The sequence below is a fragment of the Martes martes genome (assembly GCF_963455335.1).
Source record: "Martes martes genome assembly, chromosome: 3".
Lineage (NCBI taxonomy): Eukaryota > Metazoa > Chordata > Mammalia > Carnivora > Mustelidae > Martes > Martes martes.
In genome coordinates, this window is record NC_137890.1 from 101,383,888 (window position 1) to 101,406,264 (window position 22,377).

Here is a 22,377-nt window from a genome sequence, read left to right on the forward strand (position 1 = left end):
AGGGAGAAGCAGGCTCTCTGCTGAACAGGGAGCCCGATGCAGGGCTTGATCCAGGACCCTAGAATCATGACCTGAGCAGAAGGCAGTTGCTTAACCAATTGAGCAACCGAGGCACCCACGGACGCATCATCTTTAAGTGTTTTTTTCAGCATCTATGTCCTTATAAAGTTCTTTTTCCCTGTGGTAGGCTGAAAATGGTCCCCAAAAGATATCCACATCCAATTGTCTGTTGCCTTCAAATGTTACCTTAAATGGGAAAAAAGTTGGGGGGTGGTGATTAAGTAAAGACCCTCAGATGACCTGGATTATCCAGGTGAGCCCTACATGCCATCAGAAGCATCCTTATAAAAGCGAGGCAGAGGGGCATCTGGGTGGCTCATTTGGTTGAGCATCTGACTCTTGGTTCCAGCTCAGGTCATGATCTCAGAGCTGTGAGATCAAGCCCTGCATCAGACTCTACACTCAGTGCAGAGTCTGCTTGAGATTCTCTCTTGCACCCTCTGTTTGTTCACTCATGCTCTCTCTCAAATACATAAATCTTTTTAAACAACATTTTTTAAAGAAATAAATAAAATAAAAAATAAAACAAAACAAAAGGGAGGCAGAAGGAGATCAGACAGAGGAGAAGGTGGTATGAAGATGGAGCAGAGAGATCTGAAAATGCCCAAAGACCAGAGAGATGCCACCACAGGCCAAGGAGCACCAGCAGCCACCAGAAACCAGAAGAGCAAAGAACAGATTCTTTCCCAGAGCCTGTGGGGGAGCACTACCCTGCTGGTCACAGACTTCAGTCCACTGATACCAATTCTGGACTACTGGTCTCCAGAACTGAGACGGAATAAACTCCTGTCCCACAGCTGTAAGAAGCTGATACATTCCACTCCATCTCTTCTGGCCTCTGAGTCTTCTGCTCATTCTTTATTGTCTTCCCAAAAAGAGTCATTCTCCAAATTCTGTCATCTTCCCTATCCTCTCCTGTCTTGGTCAGCTCAGGCTGCCATAACAAACACCATAGGCCAGTGACTTAAACAATAAGAATTTATTTCTGAAAGTCTGGTGACTGCAAGTCCAAGATCAAGGTGCCAACATGGTTGGGTTCTGGTGAAGGCCCTCTCTTCTAGGTTTCAGACTGTCAACTTCCTGAGTCTTCACATGGGTTTTCCTTGGTATATGCATGTGGGGGTGGGGGTAGGGGGAGAGAACTAGCTCTCTGGTGCTTCTTCCTCTTTTTTTCAAGGACACTGATCCCATCATGAGGGCCCTACCCTCATGAAATCATGGGAACCTAATCACCTCCCAAAGGCCCCATCCCCAAGTACCACCACACTGGGGATTAAGGCTTCAACATCTGCATTGTGGGTGACACAATTCAGCCCCTGGCACCTCCTCTCCTGACATGATCCTAAACTGTTTTACCCACTCCACTTCACTAAAGCACATTACCCTCAAAGTCTGTCTCTCTGTCCTACCTGTCTCAGTCTCCAACACCAGGTTCCCAACTGTTTCTTCTCTAAGTACCACCAGGACCTAACCTCAGTGTCAGCAAGTGAAGCCATCCCCTGCCCTGGCTTGACCTCACCCTCATCACTGACACTAGAACCAGCTTTTGTTCTGTAATCATCTGAAAACCTTGAGCAGCAGCTCAAGGTTGTTGAACTGATATTGGTATGAGCCTTGCCTGAAGAGCAAAATGTGAAAAATAAAACAAATTTAAATAATTTTTTAACTCCAACATTTTAGTTGACCAAAAATTGAATGAGAGCCTCCAGCATGAAGCTTCTGAAACTAATGTTAATTTTACCTGCATTTGTGTGACTTAGTGTGACTTCTACACCTTTGGACCTAACAGTTGATAAACATTCCCAGTGGAGGACTTAACATAGGACAGTATCACCTCTGAGCATCACTTTAAACATGACACCTCTAGATCCAGACAAGGTTGGCTAAGAGTTTAAGTTCCAAAAACCATCTCACAGAGGAAGAACTGAAGAGTCTGAGACACCCAGGCTTTAGAAGAGGTGACAAGAGGGCAGGTTAAGCTCTGCCTCATGGAAAATGGAGATCCACCCTATGGTTCAGAGCACAGACTATCAAGTCGAGCAAGATGTGGATCCAGTCCCTATCTCTTATTAGCTATGGGACCTCCAGAGAGTTCCATTACTTTACTGAGCTTTAAAATCTCCATCTATAGGGGCACTTGGGTGGCTCAGTCAGTTGAGCATCCAGCTCTTGGTTTCAGCTCAAGTCATGATCTTAGGGTCATGAGGTTGAGCCCCACATAGGGTTCCATGGTCAGCATGGCTTCTGCTTAAGATTCTCTCCCTTTCTCTCTGCTCCTACCACTCACCCTGCCCCAGCTCATGCATACTCTCTCTTTAAACAGGAAAAAAAAAAAATCTTCCTCTACAAAGTGGGGATGACAACACTATCTCAGGGCACTGTTGTGAGAATTAAGTGTCAGCACAGTGCCTGGCATGAATGTACTTGGTAAGTGTTAGGTTAAAAAAAAAAATCATTACAAAGAAGAAGTGGTTAGAAAAGGCAAATTTCAGGTGACCATTAAAAAATACTCTAACTTAGGATTGGATAACATCAACTAGGTCTCATGAAATTGCAAGAATTTCCAATGCTAGATGTAGTCAAACAAGGTTGGAGGACCCTTAGAATTTACCTACACAGAGTTAAGGATCTCAGTGATGGCAATTTAGACATGCTGGAAAGAAGCAACTTTCCTATTGCCCTATGGCAGGGGAGGACAAATGTCATTAGCATGGTGATTTTATCACTTAAAGGTAATGAAATTTACTTATAACTAAGAACTTATTTCACCAGAAAGAAATCACATCTGTCCTTACTCAGCACAAAAAAAAAAATAGCCACCCACCCCTTGTCATTTAAAAATGATTTCCTAAGTATGCACTATGTAAAGTTTAAGGTTCTGCTTCCAGGAGACTGGCACATCAATTGCTCCCCAATAAGTATCTATTCAGTTCTGATACCATATCTCTTCATTCGCACTAAAGAATAACCTGGGATCAGATCCAAACCATCATAAAGTGACTACATAAGCACATACTCTTTTTCAAAAAATAGCAAGAAGTCTCCATTTTGAAAACATACTTCACCAAAAAAAAAACCAAGTGAACTTGTCATCTAAAAATGCTACAGTGTTTCTCATTGCAGGAATGCCTGGAACCTACCTGGATAAATAAAGGCATTATGGAAAAGGTACCAAGGTAAGAAAGACACAATCCAAGGTTTTCTGGAAAGAGAGAAATGTGGTGAATGGTTTTTTTAATCTCCTTGAATACCCTCCATTAAAAGATCAGAGAGAGTAGGATAGAAAAACCAAAAACTCAAACATTTACATGAAAACTTCGGTGGAAGGCATTGCCACAAAGCATCAAATATGAACACTAAGCTGTACACTATTGGCAATGTTCAGAAAGAGGCAGAGGGAAGAAAAGAACCCCCAAACCAATAGATAATTACTGGAATGTATAGGTCAATCTGAGAAAAGCAGTCAAAAATGACAGAAAGTTTTACAAGTTCCAATCTGTAGTCAAATACACAGGAACAGCAGCACCGTCTGATGGGGCTGAAGCAGTCTGTGTGCTCTGAACTAACAAGACAGAGCTCCCTTCTAGGACAGACTCCCACAACTGAGAAGAAATTACTAGAAGTAAAATCCAACTTGTAGGGCCCAGAGACAACTGGAGCCAAGGGAAACACACTCATGATGGAAAATGGGGAAAAGGAGCAAAACCAAAGAACAGAAGGCAGAACCAAAAGACCACACTTTTAAATTACTCTGTGAAAAAGAGAGAGGGGAAAAAAAAAGAGCTCTAGAGTCATCATGATCAAAACGCTCTCCAGATTTACCCCTCCTCATAAAAGTACAAGAAGACTCATTTCCATTAAATAGGAGTGACAAACTCAGATATTATACAAGTAAATAAAAAAGGGGAAGCAGAAAAATGTCCCTATATATGTTGAGTACACACCAAGAAAAACATGCAAACTCTTAGTTTCTCAAAATAAGCAAAAAGAAATGAAGAAAATGATACATGTATTGAAATATATATACAATTATATATTTATATTGTTTATATATTTATATTTTTATATATTATACATTATATATTTGTATTATATATTTATGTATTATTTATATTTTATATTATTTATACATATTTTTATATATATATAAATCAGAAATTAAATTTCAGAAATGTGTGATGGGAAAAATAAAATATTTGGGGGGAAAAAGATAAAAGAACTCGGGCTTAAAACCAAAAGAAAATGTGCATTACAGTAATGAACATAAAACTAGAAAAAACAGACAAGCAAAAACATAGTACTACTTTTAAAGAACTACAGATAGAAAGGAGAAAAATCATTAAACTCAAAAAGAAATTAAAGATTTGAGAAAATGAACAGATACAAATGACAGGTAAGGAAGGAAGGTAAGAAAGGTCCAAAACACATATACCAGAAACTCCTAAGCTATAAAACCAAAACAACAGAATCAAATACTTGAAAGTACAATACATACAATAAAACTTTTCTGAAATAAAAACACATGAAACTACACCTTACACCTGGGAAAAGTTGACCCAAACTAGCTATCACCAGGACACTGGTAAAACTCCTGGACATTAAAGAAAGAAAGAAGAAAAAAGGTCATTTTGGGGCATCCAAGAAAAAGATCAAGTCGCTTTTAAGAGTAAAAAAAAAAAAAAAAAATCAGACTGTCACCAAACATTAACAGCACTGCTTTATGCCATAAGGCAATAGTGTAATATACTAAGATATTTGGAGGAGAAAATGTGAACCCAGGATTGTTACTTGCCAAAATGACCTTCAAGTACAAAGGCCACAGGAAAAAACAAACATGCAAGAGCTTAAGAAATATGGTTTCTGGGGCACCTGGGTAGCTCAGTCGTTAAGCATCTGCCTTCAGCTCAGGTCATGATCCCAGAGACCTGGGATGGAGCCCCAGCATCTACTATTCCCTCTGCTTGTGTTCCCACTCTCACTGTCTCTGTCAAATAAATACATAAAAATCTTTTAGAAAGAAAAATCTTTAGAAAGAAAGAAAGAAAGCAAGCAGGCTCCCATGAACTCTTCCTGTGGAATCCAGTGGATAAAGAGCTGAAATGAAGCATCAGCGTAAGAACTGGCAGTGACTATTAAAAATATATTAACCTTCCAAAATCTATAAAGAACTTATCAGTCACAACACCCAAAGAACAAATAATCCAATCAAGAAATGGGCAGAAGACATGAACAGACATTTCTGCAAAGAAGATATCCAAATGGCCAAAAGACACATGAAAAAGTGCTCCACATCACTCGGCATCAGGGAAATACAAATCAAAACCACAATGAGACTCTACCTCACACCAGTCAAAATGACTAAAATTAACAAGTCAGGAAATGACAGATGTTGGCGAGGATGTGGAGAAAGGGGAACCCTCCTACACTGTTGGTGGGAGTGCAAGTTGGTGCAGCCACTCTGGAAAACAGTATGGAGGTTCCTCAGAAAGTTGAAAATAGAGCTACCCTACGACCCAATTACTCTACTGGGTATTTACCCTAAAGATACAAATGTAGTGATCCAAAGGGGCACATGCACTCCAATGTTTACAGCAGCAATGTCCACAATGGCCAAACAATGGAAAGAACCTAGATGTCCATCAACAGATGAATGGATAAAGAAGACGTGGTGTACACACACACACACACACACACACACACAATGTAATATTATGCAGCTATCAAAAAAACAAAAATCTTGCCATTTGCAACAACACAGATAGAACTAGAAGGTATTATGCTAAGCAAAACAAGTCAATTAGAGAAAGACAATTATCATATGGTCTCTCTGATATGAGGAATTTGAGAGGCAGGGCAAGGGGTTTGGGGAGGTAGGGAGGGAAAAAAATTAAACAAGATGGGATCAGGAGGGAGACAAACCATAAGAAACTCTTAATCTAAAGGTTGCTGGGGGGTGGAGGGGGTAGGGATAGGGTGGCTGGATTATGGACATTGGGGAGGGTATGTGCTATGGTGAGTGCAGTGAAATGTGTAAGCCTGATGATTCACAGACCTGTAACCCTGGGGCAAATAATATATTATATGTTAATAAAAATATATATATTAACCTGTAGAACTAGAACTAAATGATGGTTATAAGGAAAACAGTAGAGTGTAGAAGGTCTTTATGATCTGATGATATAGATGACCTACACTGTTTTAAAGGAGGGAAAGCATTGGCAAGAGTAAATGAAAAGAAGAATATGTTCACTGATTGCCTCACGGATATAGACTGTGAGTAAAAGGATATTATTTCAAATTAGCTGTTGTGGGAAAGGGGTGGGGGCAAGGGGAAGAAAAGGTTGCTGATTCATAGCAAAGAATTAATAGACAGTAGCCAAAAATGTTGGGGAGAGAACAAAAGGTATCACATAAAGGTTTAGATACAATGGTAACCATTCATTTGACATTTATCCTACTCATTCTCTTTGCTTTGTTGTCTGCCTTGAGATTATTCTGTAAGGTTTTTAGGCATATAATGACCTAAAAAATAATTAGAGAACCAACATCACTATATTCTCCACCCAGTTTTGATAAATCCTAAAATTTTATATATTAGCTCCAGAACTGGTTGGGATTCTTTGTTTTTTGTTTTATACAAACATCCCAGTTAGGGCTGTAGCCTATTGCGTATCTTCCGTTGATGTCTTGTCTTTACCCACTTCAAGACATTCAACATCCTGAGTTTAGCTCATCATTCCTATGGTTGATGTTATTCTCTACTTGCATATCTACAAGCAATATGTTGTGTTTATTAAGGTTTATAGGGTCTTAAAGCTTTTGTATTCCTCAACATTGCTTTTCAGATCCCTCCAAGTCAGAGGGTCTCTCTAGATCAGCAGTGCCCAATAAGATAGTACTATACCCTGAGGAGGCATGTTGGAAATCTTCAGGGTTATCACTGATTGTTACAGCTTGGGACTAGGGGGATCATAGTATTTAGGAGGTGGGAGAGAGCCAGGGATCTTAATATCCTAAAAATTTCAAGAGGGTCCTCCACTCTGAAGAATTTCCTCTTGTCCCATAGTGCTTTCAGATAACTCACAAGATACTCATTTAGGTGAAAAATTATCTGAGCCTAGAACTTGACTCTATTTTACCTATACAAGAGAGTTTTGTTTTGCATAGTTTTAAATATACACTGATTTTGTCCAGGAGTGTAACTACCATGTAAATCAAGAGAAGAGTGTGTGTTTGGTTTTATTCAGACCTTTATAGAGAATTATAAACCAATTCACCAATGCCACAATGGCAACTCCACTCCAGGTACACAACATACAATATAAAACACTTTTAGCAATCTGTTCTTGCAGCTGTCACATGCATGCTAATTCTACATATGCATACCAGTATACCTATTTAGTCCATATTTCAAAATGTCATACAAAGGAAAATATCAACAATACACTAGGACTCTTCTCTTAAGATCCCCACTTTCTCATTATATGCAAATGTAAGCAAATACATAGTTCTGTTAATATCATCAAAGCAAATATTTATAGATTCAAATATACACTATTTTCTTCAAAATTACCTTCCTTTGATATTTCCATTATATTGTATCTGGAATATAATACTATTTTTATAAAGGATATGTATTGATAAAAGTTCATTTGAAGATAGAAAATGAATATAAAATATCGGTTATAAAAAGGGTACACTGGATCTGATAAAGCTGAAAACTTTATATATAGACCAACTATATAGAGTTCCACTATACTAAGACACTAAGACCCTGCAGTTTGTTTATCAAATCTCCTGTTAATGGACATCTCTATCCCTCCTAGTTTTTTTTGTTTTTTTTTTTAAGATTTATTTATTTATTTATTTGACAGACATCACAAGTAGGCAAAGCAGCCCTGCTGAGCAAAGAGACTGATGCAGGGCTCGATCCCAGGACCCTGGGATCATGACCTAAGCTGAAGGCAGAGGCTTTAACCCACTGAGCCACCCAGGCGCCCCTCCCTCCTAGTTTTTTGCTGTTACAAACAAAAGTGCTGTAAGTAGTCCATATATCTCCTTAAACATATCCAGAAGTTTCATGCTTTGCAAATATCTTCACCCAGTCAAAAGCTTATCTTTTGTTTTAAATGGTTTTTCTCATGTCCAATGGTCTTAGTATGCTTGTAGTTCAATTGAATGATGTTTATTTTATGGATGCATATTTACTGATGTTAAATTTACTAATGTGTTTTACTGTTGTAGTTAAATGTGTTGATGTTTACGCTTTCTGTGCCATAAATTCTAAAAATCTCTACATCCAGGTCATATGGATATTCTCATATTTTCATCTAAGAGTTTCAAATTCTTGCTTTTCAGGTTTAGTTTCTTAGTCCACCTGGAATTTACATTTGGATATGGTGGGAGTTATTTTCATCTTTTCTACACAGTCTATTCTTCCAGTAGCATCACTGCTTCCCTGATGTGTAAGGTGCAGTACTACCTCTCTCTCCTATCAAAATTTCCATAATGTGAGGCTCCCTATTCGACTTCATTGGTCTATCAGAACCAACATCCCTAGTCCCAACTCTCTTGGATCACAATCTCAACTATTCTAGTTTTCAAAGTTTTGTCAAGTGCATTTACATCTTATTTAGGAATGGTACATAGATTTATTCCCTTTAAGGGTTTTTTACTATAGAAAATAGTATCCTTATGAAAATTAAAAGGTCTACTTCTGTGTTATCATTATAGAACACAATTGATGTGTGTATATTAAACTTCTATCCATTCACAATAACCTTGCTGAAATTTCTTATTTCTCATAGGCATGTCTATAGACTCCTGTGGCTTTTCTATGTAGAGCAGACTATAGTATTAAAGAGTAATGGTTTCTTTTCTTCCCTCTCCCTTCCATATTTTTGTATTTCTTTTCTTTACTTACTCCACTGACTAAGACATCATGAATAATGTTAAGGATAAGTGGTAATAGCAGGCATTTTTATCCTAATTACAGATTTTAAGGCACTGCTGCTAATATTTACCAACTAACATCTACTGATGAAAACATCAAGTCATCAAATTATTACAAATTATCAAACTCAAACAATTCTCTTCTCAGTTTGCTTCAAGTTTTTATCTTGCCTTGAATTCTACCAAATGCATTCTGTAGGTTTCCTAAGAGATGCCATGATTTTTCCTCTTAACTTAGAAACATGGTGAATGATAGAATATTCTAATTACACCATTCTTGCATTCCTAAAATAAACACAATGTGCTAATGATGTCTATTTATTTGTTTTGTTTGTTCTACAAACACAGAGGTTCAGTTTGCTAATATCCTATTTAAGATTTTGCATCCATATGAAGGCTACTGATCTACAAATTCTTCCCTGTTACCTTTGGTTTAAGTACCTACTTGGTCCTAGTCTCAGAATGATGTAGGAACATTCCTTCCTTTGCTTTGGAACAGTACATGAGGTTAGCATTACCTGATCCTTGAATATTCATTAAAGCACCTTTAAAACCCTGTTGGCCTAGATCAAATTCTCAACCTCAGTACTACTGATATTGAACCAGATAACTCTGTTGTGGGGTCCTGTCCAATGCACTGTAGCAACCCAGCCTCTGCCAAACAGATGCCAGTAGCATCTCTACCCCAAGTCTGACAATCAAAAACATCACCTCACATTGACAGAAGTCCCCTGGGAATGGAAGGGGCTGTAAAACCAGACCTGGTTGAGAACCGCTGGCCTACCTTAACTTTTTAAATTTAAATCAGGCATTTTGGGTTTTTTTTACCTTGAGATAACCTTGGCAGATTATTATTCTATGAAACTATGCATTTCACCTAAACTTTCAAATTTATAGACATAAAAATCCAATAGTCTCATTCTCTAATTTTTTTTCCAATTACGCTTCTCATTTCATTTCTAATTACTTTTCATTTGTCGCTTTTCTTCTGTGATCAGTCTTACCAGAGTTCAACCTATTTTTTTATTCTTGAATAGCTTTTAAAAGTTTTGTCGACTCTATTGTATCTTTTTCTCTTTAGTTTGTACTCTTAAATGTATTATCTGCTTCCTCTCACCTACCTTGGATTACTGTTCTTCTGTTTCTTAGCCTCTTGTTTTAGGCAATTTTGCTCACCAATTTGCAATTTTTCCTTTTAAGTACAAAATAGGTTTTTAATATTTAATAAAACTTTTCTCTTTGAAATTCTTAAAACCGTGTTCTTCAATTTCCCAACAGAAATCATGATGTATAGGGTTATTTTAGCCATATTTAATTTCAAATGATCATTGCATTATAGATAGAGAACACAGTCTGTAAAATACCCATCTCAGTCATTTGATGAACCTTTCTTTCTGACCGTGGATGTAGTTCTATGACGTTAAAACATACTTGCTGAATGTATGCTTCTATAAAGACCTACTGGGTTTCAGTGCTCTTTAAACTCAAAGTTAAAACCCACTAGTGGGGCACAAAATCAGTTCAATAGGTTGTGACCAGCACTTTTTTAAATGAAAGGAGAAGTAATCATAGGGCACATTTTTCCCCTAATTTTAACACCTCGGACATCAGGTCACTCAGTGAATAGCATGATATATAGTTCAATTTAATTAATTTTTTAATTTTTTTATAAACATATAATGTATTTTTATCCCCAGGGGTATAGTCAATGGCAGCACTTTTTTTAAATTAATTTAATTTTTTTAATAAACATATAAAGTATTTTTATCCCCAGGGGTACAGCACTTTAAAATGCCAGCACTTTAAAAATTTCCTAATGGCACAAAAAATCATATTGTATATTATAATCAAAAGCTTACACGGGATGCCTGGGTGGCTCAGTTGGTTAAGCCGCTGCCTTCGGCTCAGGTCATGATCCCAGAGTCCTGGGATCGAGTCCCGCATCGGGTTCTTTGCTCCGCAGGGAGCCTGCTTCTCTCGCTGCCTCTGCCTGCCTCTCTGCCTGCTTATGTGTACTCTCTCTCTCTCTCTCTCTCTGGCAAATAAATAAAAAAAATCTTTAAAAAAAAAAAAAAGCTCACATAGGAAAATATGTAGTATATGTTCACAGAAGCTCATTTATACTAAGCCACATACACATTTCTCACTAGGGATAGCAGTCAAAAATGTCTGAAAAACAATGAATTACATTTTCAATTTTCAGAGTCCTCACTAAGTTTTTATCCTTTTAATTATCAGCTATTAAAAGAGGTAGAATAAAGTCTACCATTATGATGATTTGTTCATCTACCCCAAATTTCGCCGATTTTTGGTTGGGTGTTTTGGAGTTTTTCTGGTGCATACAAACTCACAATAGTTCTCTCCCAGGGTGAATTGACCCTTTTATTTATATAGTTACACGCTTTATGACTAATAATGTTTTTTTTTCCTTGAAGTCTATTTTCCCTGATTAATATAACTACACCAACTTGCTTTTGTTGGTATTTGCCAGGTAGATCATTTTCTCTCTCTCTACTTAAGCCATTCTGTTACCTTAGGTTTTCGGTATATCTCCTATTAACAGTATATAGCTAGATTTTTAAATCCAATCTATGTCTCACTTTAACCTGTTGGATTTAATCCATTTGTACTTTAACTCCTGAAATGTTCAGATCTATTTCTACATTTTGTTTTTCTGTGTTTTGTTGTTGTTGTTGTTATTGTTGTTTCACTACAGCTGTGTAAGGAGTAAGGTCAGTTGACTAATCTATTTTTCCTTCAATGGTTTGAGAAATATGTACTCCACCCTTCCTGTCAACTCTACAACAGTCTCAGACTCTGGTAAAAAGACTACTCCCTATTTCCTCTTCTCTGCTTTTGGAATTCTTATTTGTTTCTATTGGAACTTTTCCTATCTTTCATGTCTCTTGAATAGAAAATACGAAAGGGAAGTATCACTTTGTGCTATATTCCGGGTAAGTTCCTCAGACTGTATTTTGGTTCACTATGTCTCATTGGTTTCTGATTCACTTACTATATTTTTCATTACAAATTGCTCTGTTTAACATTTCCAGAGAAATGTGGCAGCATGGTTCCTCACGTTTGCTTTTGCTTCCTCTAAAACACCCGCTAAACTAAGAGTAGAGGGATTTTTTTTTTTTAAAGAAAACTCATTAGAAAAAGAAGATGGAAGAGGCAACAAGAACTATTTTTAGCAGCTAGAAAACATATGGGCAAGTAGTAATTGATTTAACAGACTCCAGAAAGCAAATTCCTAAGACAGCTCTGTGAAAGCAAAAAGACAATCCAATTTACACCTCAGGACACCCAGAAAACTGAGAATTGGTAGCACAATGTAACAAAGAGAAGACTGAGCACAGTGTGGTGGGTTCAAGGCCTATGGGAAAGGCAGTGCTCTGGCTTTCCTCCCCAGCGAAAGGCATAGGCACAGAAGGCCTATGCCCTCTCCCCACCCCCAACTCTCCTATCAGAGGACTGGAGGTGTCTTCTCCAGAGGAGGTGTGATAGCCTCTTATGTGAAGGATACCAGGCTCAGCTAAAGGTAGGAGGGAAACCAAAGTGAAAATAGCAGACCAAGTTAAGAATTCCAAGTAGAACACGGAGATCCCAATCCTCCTGCCCAACTGAGCTTCCAAAATTCACATAGCCTGGCATTCACACTCCAGGCAGATCAGAAGGCCCTTCTCTGGCCAACATGGGGAGCCCAAGAGGATGGATCTAGAAGTATTAAAGCAGAAACTATCGGACACCACAGTGCAACCGCGTCACTCTCCAGTAAAGCCATCACATGCTCAGATCTCCCATCTGCTGAATACCCACTCTCACTATGAGCAGACTAGCAAGGACTGCTTCTCACAGAATCCCTCCCTAACAGGAACAATGAACCCAAGGCACACTGGGAGGAGGGAATCTTGGAGGAAGACAACAGAAGAAATAGAAAGAGGCTTTTAAACTATCACTAATAGTTTCTCAGAAAGGTTAGATTTTTTAAAAGATCCAAAAAAGATCAATGAAACAAGAGTTGGGTGACTTTTAAAAGGAACACACTGACAATTTAAAACAGAACTTGACAGTAAAAACGGAACGTTTAACAGAAAGGCAGGAATGTAATGCTGAGTCCACTTCCCAGAGAGTGAAGCAAATGCACAGAAAATGAAGGCAGGGGATGCTTGTTTTTAAAAACCCCACCATAGCATATCTCAGGCAAACGACTGGGATATATGATAGTTTAGGACTTTCATACTAACACCAGGAATAAGAACAGAATGGGGCAAAACCTTCAAAACTCTTAAGGAACATTATCTCCTACTGAGAAGTTTCTATTTAGCCATCAGTCAAGTGTCAGGATGTATTAACTACATTTCAGGCTTGAAAGTTCACCTCCCAGGTGCCCTTTCCCAGGGAGCTAGGAGAAGGTATGTTCCCTCCAAACCAGAGAAGAGAAAAACTTGGTATCCAGGAGACAGGAAACTCAACAGAGGAGAGAAATAAAGGGAATGGCCAAAGAGGTGGTGGATCGCAGGAAATCCTAGCACACAGCTGTGCACCAAGGAGAGAGGGAAACCAGAACGAATCCAAGGACATCAACTGGCTCTAAGAGACTTCTTCAAGAAGCAACTGACAGAGTTATCTACGCATCTGAAAAGACCATGAAGAAATTGAGGATGGAAGAGAAATGCGGAGTTAGACTTCAGTAAGAAACAGATTCAGAGGGGCGCCTGGGTGGCTCAGTGGGTTAAGCCTCTGCCTTCGGCTCAGGTCATGATCCCAGGGTCCTGGGATCAAGCCCCGCATCGGGCTCTCTGCTCAGCAGGGAGCCTGCTTCCCCCTCTCTCTGCCTGCTGCTCTGCCTACTTGTGATATCTCTCTCTCTCTCTCTCAAATAAATAAATAAAATTAAAAAAAAAAAAAAAGAAACAGATTCAGAGAAAACCAAACATAGGAATCAACAAAACTGATATTAAAATCAGAGAAAATTGGGGCACCTGGGTGGCTCAGTGGGTTAAGCCTCTGCCTTCAGCTCAGGTCATGATCCCAGGGTCCTGGGATCGAGCCCCACATCGGGCTCTCTGCTCCGCAGGGAGTCTGCTCCCCCCTCTCTCTCTGCCTGTCTCTCTGCCTACTTGTGATCTGTCTGTCAAATAAATAAATAAAATCTTTAAAAAAAAAAATCAGAGAAAATTAAAAATAGGGCAGGCAAGAAGTAAGCATTCCTCACCATATGGCTCAGTAAGCAGGACGGATATGGTCACAATAATGCCAGTAGGACTAGTATGTACGGATAAGAGCTCAGGAAGTCAACATGTTTGTGTGGGACCAAGAAGAAGGGAGCAGAGTAAATTATCTTCTTTCATGGTGGGAAGTCAAAAAATGGCTAAACACCAAAAAAACCACTAAAAAATAAAAGTAAGTAAAAATCCAGAAGCTTGTTATTTATACATAAATGGTTGACCCTTGAACAACTTGGTGAAGGTGGGTAGGAATGCTGACCTGCTACACAGACAAAAACCCATACCTAACTTTTGATTCTCCCAAAACATAATTATTAATAGCCTCCTGTTGACCGGAAGTCTTACCACTAATAAAAACAGCCGATTAACACATATTTTGTATGTTATATGTATTACATACTGTAATCTTACAAAATAAGCTAGAGAATAAAAACTTTAAGACAATCATAAGGAAAAATGCATGTATAGTACTGTATTCTATCTATCTTTTAAAAATCTGCATGTAAGTGGGACCATGCAGTTCAAATCCAGGTTATTCAAGGACCAATGTACAAGTAAATAAAAGAATCAACTAGAAGAGGTAAAATGGTGGTTGAAAGGAAGACAAGCGAGAAATAGAGGAGAGAGGGGATTGGTCAGGTAATTCTCTTGTCTGGAATTTGACTTCTGATCATGCTGCTGGAATGGCTCTCGGACCCTTTCCCCCAGGAACTTTCCAGGGTTAGACTGGGAGCTCATCTTTGGTGGAGACATGCTAGGCCATGCGTGAGACAGCACTGGGCCTGAGCGGAGTTTCTGCACGTGCTTCTTACAGACACTCCAGAGGCATTTCCAACCTCAGACCACATCCATACTGTATCTCAGCTTGAGGGCTCCTAGGCAAAGTGGGCAGTACGAACTCCTACAGTGGGGCCATGGCCTACCTCCTGGATCCCCCTCAAGACCTAGGCGCTCATTCCCCCCACTGTCAGAAGTGAGGGCTGTTGACGGCCCACAGCCCCGTCCTTCTCCTGAACTGTCCAATACCCTCTACAAACGGAAGCTGCCTCTTCCGAGGTTACTCTTCTCCCAAGGTTATACCTCTCCCTGGGGCAGCCCACACCAAAGACTGGTCGAGGTCCCCTGCCTAGAAAGTAAATTTCCATTGTCTAAGCCTCTGTGTGACAGTTTGTGGAGACAGCCTCAACAGATTTCTGCCACTATGTTCTAGCCTCACATGACCTTGTAATTCAAGCCTCTGAGTCCCGCAATCTTCGGGCCCTCTCACCCCAGGGGAGTACCCCATTCTGCACTGACAGGTCTGATTTTCATCTCATCCTTTCTGGGGAGCAGAGGTTTCCTGGGGTTGTAGATCATCCTTTCTCTAACAGATCAGTGATGTCCTTTCTTGAGTACTTTAGGTGTCTAATGGGGGAGGGTGAGCAGGGTTCAGGTTATCTATCCCACCCCACTGCCCTGTCATTTGCCCTGACATTGAGAGGATTCATCTTTGCCTTAGACCTGAACTCTTGAAGGGGACAGAGGATTGCCCCACTTCCTAATATTCTCTGTGTCACCAGGCACAGCAGACTGTGCTTTGCCAGCAGGCATTCGGTAAGGACTGGATAAACACATTCACTGGCTGGGAGGAAGGATGGGCAGTTCAGTATGGAAGATGGTGGAAAGTGAGGAACAGGTTCCTTTACAGGGAGGTGGGGAGCGCAGTGGTAGCACAAGGGTTCTCTGCCTGGCTCTGGCTTCACCTGGAATTTCCTAACCTCCGTCGGCCCACACTTCAGCCCTCAGAGACAAGGGACCAGAAAATAACCTCTTGTCCTGAGCAGCTACACCAGAAATTCACATTCCAAGACGCACTTCCCAGAGCACAAGGCCACAGTCTTGGAGTACAAGCAGACCAGAAAACCTCTTCGTGTCCAAGTGGCTCACCACTATGCCTGAAGAGCCACTCAGGGGCAGCAGGGAAAGCCCTCCCAAATTTCCCCCAGAGCACTGGCAGTAGCCCAGCAGAACCCAGGGCCCCTGCAAGGAGGGGCATGGAACTGCTGGGCCTCTTGAGTCCAGCTGGGGTCCACCGCCCAGCTCCCCGGAGTCCCTGCCACAGCTGTGTGACAAGGATAGCCCCAGGCTCATGACTCTGGCCACACTTTAATTCAATGCTGTGTACAGTGTACAGAGAGAAGGGGGGCAGAACATGTTGGCAGCTGCAGAGACCCCCTCATCCACTCCCGGCTCAAAACAACACCACAGCAGCTCATTGTGAGCCTGGGGTCTGGGGAAGTTGTGCTTTCGTAACAGCTGCAAGGGAGGCACTTCCATCCAAGAGGAGCTGGAGAGCTGGGGAGGCAGGGAGGGAGGAGGAGGGGGAGAAAACGGGCTCTGGCATCCCAACCATTTATGAAGTTGAAGATGTCCCTCTTGCAGTTTTCCTCTTGTTTCCATTCACTTGAAAAAGTCACTATTCCTTTTTCTGGGATCTTTACCTGCAAACATACATTCTCGGTCTGTGGCAGCCATGGTGGCCTCAGCAGGGAGATGTCAAAAATGATGCCAGCCCACCCGATAGCTGAGTGCCAATCATGTTAGGGGCTGAGAATCCAGACCGGAGAAGACAGAGGCTCTGCCTCGGAGCAGGGTATATTATTGCCGAGCAGTCATTCAGCGATTCAAGTATTGTGTCAAGTTTCTGATTATGGGTGCCCATGGGACCATGGAACCAAGGGTCATTTCTATCAGCTCAGAAACTCAGGGAAGGCTTCCTGGAAGAGGCAGACCCTTCACCTCAACGTTGAGGGGTAAGTAAAATTGAGCCAGGCAACAAAAGGGGGTTGTCAGGAACAAAGAGCATCTGAGGCCAAGGGCAGAGCAGAATGCAGGGTGTGGGGAACTACAAGGAGCATTTATGGGCTAGAGGGGCAGTAAGCTAGGAGATGGAGGTGTCCAGCCAGGAAGTAGGGGCCAAGACCACCAGGGGCCTCACAGAAAGCAAAGAGACCTGACTAAAATGCCACTCTATATTCTGTGTGCCCTCTTTGAGCTAGCAGTGTGGGGGTGGCAGCGGTGACAAGGCAGAGTCCTTGATGACATGAGCATGAGCGTATGAAGGAGGAACCCAGAGGCAGGGAGCACTGTCAGGATGAGGTTCCCAGCCACGTTTTGGCCTGTTCTCCCCTCCTGGTTTCCACTCCTCAGAAGCAGCATCCCTAGTTATCATTCACAGCATGCTTACGGAAGCAAGTTATCCCACTGAACACCCCCAGGATGTGGCTCACAAACTTCCTGCCCACATCCCCCTCAACACGTCACCCGCCTCAGCAGCAGCAGCCAGACGGTGGTTGGGAAGTTGTTCCTGAAGGTTCTCCACATCAAATCCACTTCACACAAAACTGTGAAAACAGCAGCCAGTGAAGAGGCCCGTGCTAATTCAAAGACCAGCAAGGATAAGACAGCATGTCTAACCTAAGTAGCAACCAGAAGGTGTGTAACCCCAGACTTGGAAGTGCACAGAGCATATCCTGAAGGAGACATGAGGCACCAGCATCAAAGCTTGTCCATAGAAGCAGGAATTGGAAAAGAAAGAACTTAGGATGGGACAGAGATTTGCAACCGTATCTTTGGTCTCATGAACTTTTATAATGAGCATACACTGTTTTTATCAATCCAAAGAAAGACCAGCAAACAACACAAAGGATCAATCTCCAAGCAGAATGTCAAGGGCATGTCTAAGGGACACAGCACAGAAGACTAGGGCCTCACACACACCATCATCTAATGGAGGTGGGGCAGAATGAGAAAAACTGTGAAGGAATCACAGTGTGATGGATAAAACCAGGCTGGGGGTTGGGGTGTGGGGGTCTAGTCTGCATGGTTGTAAGGCCTCCAGAGGGATCCGCCACATGGAGATCTGTGAGATGAGCTTGGCCGAAAGACACCCTCTCCAGTCCTGAGGAAAAGTTGGGGTGTCTGAGAACGGGGGTGGAGCGTGAGGGTGCACAGGTCAGGCCTGACCTTTTCGGACACTTTCACTATTCAGATGTTACTCTCAGGGCACCAGAAACCACTGGAGGACGTCAACCCTTTCCCATATCACAATATGCCAAAACTGAGAGACTACCTAAAAAAGTCCTCACACACACACTATCAAGCTTATAGAAGATGGGTGTGATTTCATTTTATCCAGCTCTCAACTCTTGGCCTCACAATTTTAAAATAAAAAGAACTATATATATTTTATCATTTTTAAGGGACAGGAGTTTATGCTAAAATCAAATATATTCTTTTTAAAAATCACCATATTCAAAAAGAAAATCACCCCTTTCAAAAAAATTTTCTAATTCTTAAATCTATTGATTCACTAAATTTTTGAATGAGCTTTTTCTGAGATCTTAGTTTGGAGTGCTTTATTTAATGGAGCTATGTATCTTAAGAAAGGTTTTCTGTCCCCTGAGTATATTTCAAATATATCTTCATTTCCCAAAGAACATGTATTGAGTGACTAAAAATTAACTTGCACTCATTCACACCTCAAAAAAGAATGCATTTTCCTAAATCATTCTAACGAAGACATTGATAATGTCAAAACCCTGAGTTTTGAAACAGAATTTCTGTTCTCTTTCTAGATGTATTAAAATAGACTTTTTTTAAGGTTTGTTCATAACATGATTGCCATTTTCCATGCTGCCTACCGATTATAAACAGAACCAATTTTAAAACCAAACTAGGGCTCTCTCTGCAATATTCAAGACGTATTACCATCTGCTTTTATATCAGCATTTTTAACAGGTCCAAAATCTCTATATTACCAAGGATTATCAGAAATTGTTTATACCTCTTTCAAAGCACATATTCTTTCCAAAACACTTTGAAATCACAAACTTGAAAGTTCACTTAATTTTTCAGACTATACCAGACATGTGACTGTCAACCAGATATACACAATTGGTTTATCACAGACAACTCAGTTATACTGACCAAAGGTAGTTTTGTCATTATGTCTCGTAAGAATTACTAATCTGAGACAACACAGCATACCTGATTACCTAGAAGCTTATAGGAAGTGGAAGGGTGACAGTCTTTATTTGCAATGTACATCCTATGTAAATAACATGAACTTTTCCAGCTGACTGAGAAAATTGACATCCCTAAAACTTACATAATCCATCACCCTCATTTCAAAACACACACAAAAAAAGACAACAGCATTTTTTTTTCAGAAGACATTCAGCAAAAATCAGCATCCATGATAAAAGAGAAAATGGCAGGTGAGATGAAGACAGGAATTCCACCAGACCCCAGCAGGTGCAGCCGAAGTCGCTGCCCTTAGCGAGAGAATGGCCATAAGGATGGTTAGATTCTCTCAAAAGTTCTTCAGTTGTTTGTAAAAATACATGAGCTCTAAGCCTGGTATCTAAATAAACCTTTAGATCAAATTTATCTCTTTCTAATAAATATCTTCCTTCCATCTAATAAGAAAAAAAGAAAGATTGATTTTTTAAAATCTCTCGGTTCATTCATTCAGCAATCTCGCATACTGATTCCATGCAAAGACGGACGCTCCTCCTTCCCTGCAGAGTTTACCATCCAGCAGTGGCAAGATATAATGATCAATATGATCTTCTAATCACCATGATTATCAGCCTCCGCCAACACACGCGCACACACACACACAGTACAGAGACCTCTCTGCTATCTCAGAGCATCACAGGTAGTCATTCAACAGCAATTCTCTTTAAAAAGACCAACTGGTCCAACCTGACCTTTCGTTGGATGGCACAGGGGTTCACCAAGCCAGCCTATCCCATTTCATCCCACATCTCTATCAACCACCTCCCTGAAGATCTCCCCCTGGGGGATCCTTGTGACAATTTTTTTAAAAACGTATTTATTGCCATTTCGAAAGCATACCATTTTCCTTCAGATACTAATTTAAACCTAATTTCAAAGTCAGCTTATATTACCTAATCCTTATTTCTCTTTCCATTCAAAACTATGAAAAAGATTGCACAAAAGTCTGCCAAATATGTAAATGACACTTTAGAAAGAGTTTTAAATAGTTTATATTACAAATGCATTTAGGAACCTAAAGGTTAAACAGGACAACCCTAAACAACACAACCAGAGACCACCACAAAGGTTTAAAACATAAAATACAGGGTGCCTGGGTGGCTCAGTGGGTTAAGTCTCTGCCCTCTGCTCAGGTCATGATCTCAGGGTCCTGTGATCAAGTCCTGCAATGGGCTCTCTGCTCAGTAGGGAGCCTGCTTCCTCCTCTTTCTCTCTGCCTGCCTCTCTGCCTACTTGTGATCTGTCTGTCAAATAAATAAATAAAATCTTAAATTAAAAAAACATAAAATACAAAAGCATGTGTGTGTGTGTGCACCCAAGCGCGCGCACACACACACACACACACACACTAAAGCTACTCCATAGTTAAAGTAGGGGAAAACAGAACTCTTCTACATTTTTTTGGTTTAACTTGAAACCAACTTGGGAACAAATTGTATTATAGAAAGTAACACAAATCATGATATTATAGGCCAATGCCAACATTCTATAGGCAAGAATTTAGAGGATTTAAATCAAATACTCACTAGAAGCGTAAAATCATTTTAAAAGAAAGAAAAGATTCTAATTCCATATGCATTATGCAACAGGCTTTTCCTATTAAAGGAAACAGAACGAAATTTTCAAAATAACCCAACTGATCAGGCATAATATATGAAACCAACATTTCCTCCTAATTTTTCCCTATTATGAGATTAAGTACGTTAAATGTAGACTTATTCTCCCAAAGGAAAGATTTGTTCCTTATTTCTTCACATTTGTGTCCTCATTCAAACACCCACATGATAAAATCATAACAGCTCTATCAGGCACGAGGACATGTCTGAGTAACTATTATTCAGTTGGTAAATCACCACCCCTCATTCCATTCCTCTTTCTTTACATATGTTAATGATGGTGTCTGATCCAGGGCCCACCACCAGCCACCACAACTGAATTACCCTCCAGGGACATCAATCAGATTCGTTATTCTTGTTTCAGCTGAAGAAAAGGAGGCAAGAGGCAGGAAGAGCTATTTTCAGGAATCAGAATTCTCTTGATTAGATTTTGGCTCACTGGTAAATGTTTATACTCTGAAATGCATTACCCTCTACTTCTAAATGATTGGCTTTTTTCTAGAGCCACAATATAGCATAGTGTTTTCAATATAAATTTTGCCAAGTAATATATGCCTAGTTTTGTAGGGAGCATTTGGTCAAATTCTAATATTCCCTCTTGGGAGCCAACACCAACTTCCAGCAGCAAGTCTAACTGCACAGAATAGAATTTTCAACACACACAGAGTAGTATCTTCCAGCAGACAGCCCTTTCTTCTCCCACTCTGAGGGATGCCACATGAGACATCTGGCATGATACTTATCACTAAGAATATAGATCTTTCTGGCAAAGTAAAAAATTAATCACAAAATGCCCCAAATACATTCCTCTTTACCTCAGCATAAAAAAAAAAAAAAAGAAAAGAAAAAAGGAAGAAAAACCCACGGTGGTTTCTACCGAGGTTGAGATGAAGCTTAATGTCCTCACTTAAGCTTAGAAACCATCGTGCGATTAATAAGAATAAATAGCATATGCACATTTCTTTAGGCTGCAAATGTTAGCTGAGAAAATGCATGTCAGAGGGCTTCCTAACACCTAAACAGGATTATCCATAAACAGCAAATAGATTATCCGTGGGCACAAAGTGTTCGGTTATCTTAGCTTTTCTTGATTGTAATAAATATTTTTGTTTCCCTTGTCACTGAAAACTTGACAGAGGACCCTCCCATTCCTCTTTCATTAAAATGTGCACATGATTTGCAACCAAACCTTACACAGCCATCATGGGAGGGGGCGGGGCGGGGGGGGGAAGGGAGCATGTACTGCAATATTGCACTCATCTGGTTGCATTAAGCTCAAAATGCAAATCTCAAGGATATAGATTTGTCACATGTCAGCCCAAGCTGAAGGCATCCACCAAGAGAATATTTTCCCTATTCAACTAGCAGCCAGAATCTCCCTCCACAAACCCGCATACTGATGAGAGCCAAAGCTCCCAGGATCCCTCTTCGTTTCTTCTTAACCCACCTCTTCCCTC

The 22,377-nt window shown here is 40.3% G+C and overlaps 1 protein-coding gene across 1 annotated transcript in view; it reads right to left on the reverse strand.

Annotated features, from left to right (window-relative positions):
• Positions 1 to 22,377, reverse strand: part of TMEM163 (transmembrane protein 163) — a gene marked incomplete at its 5' end in the record, with an annotated part of 224,942 nt that overhangs the window by 196,706 nt on the left and 5,859 nt on the right. The gene's annotated exons all lie outside the window — the stretch shown is intronic.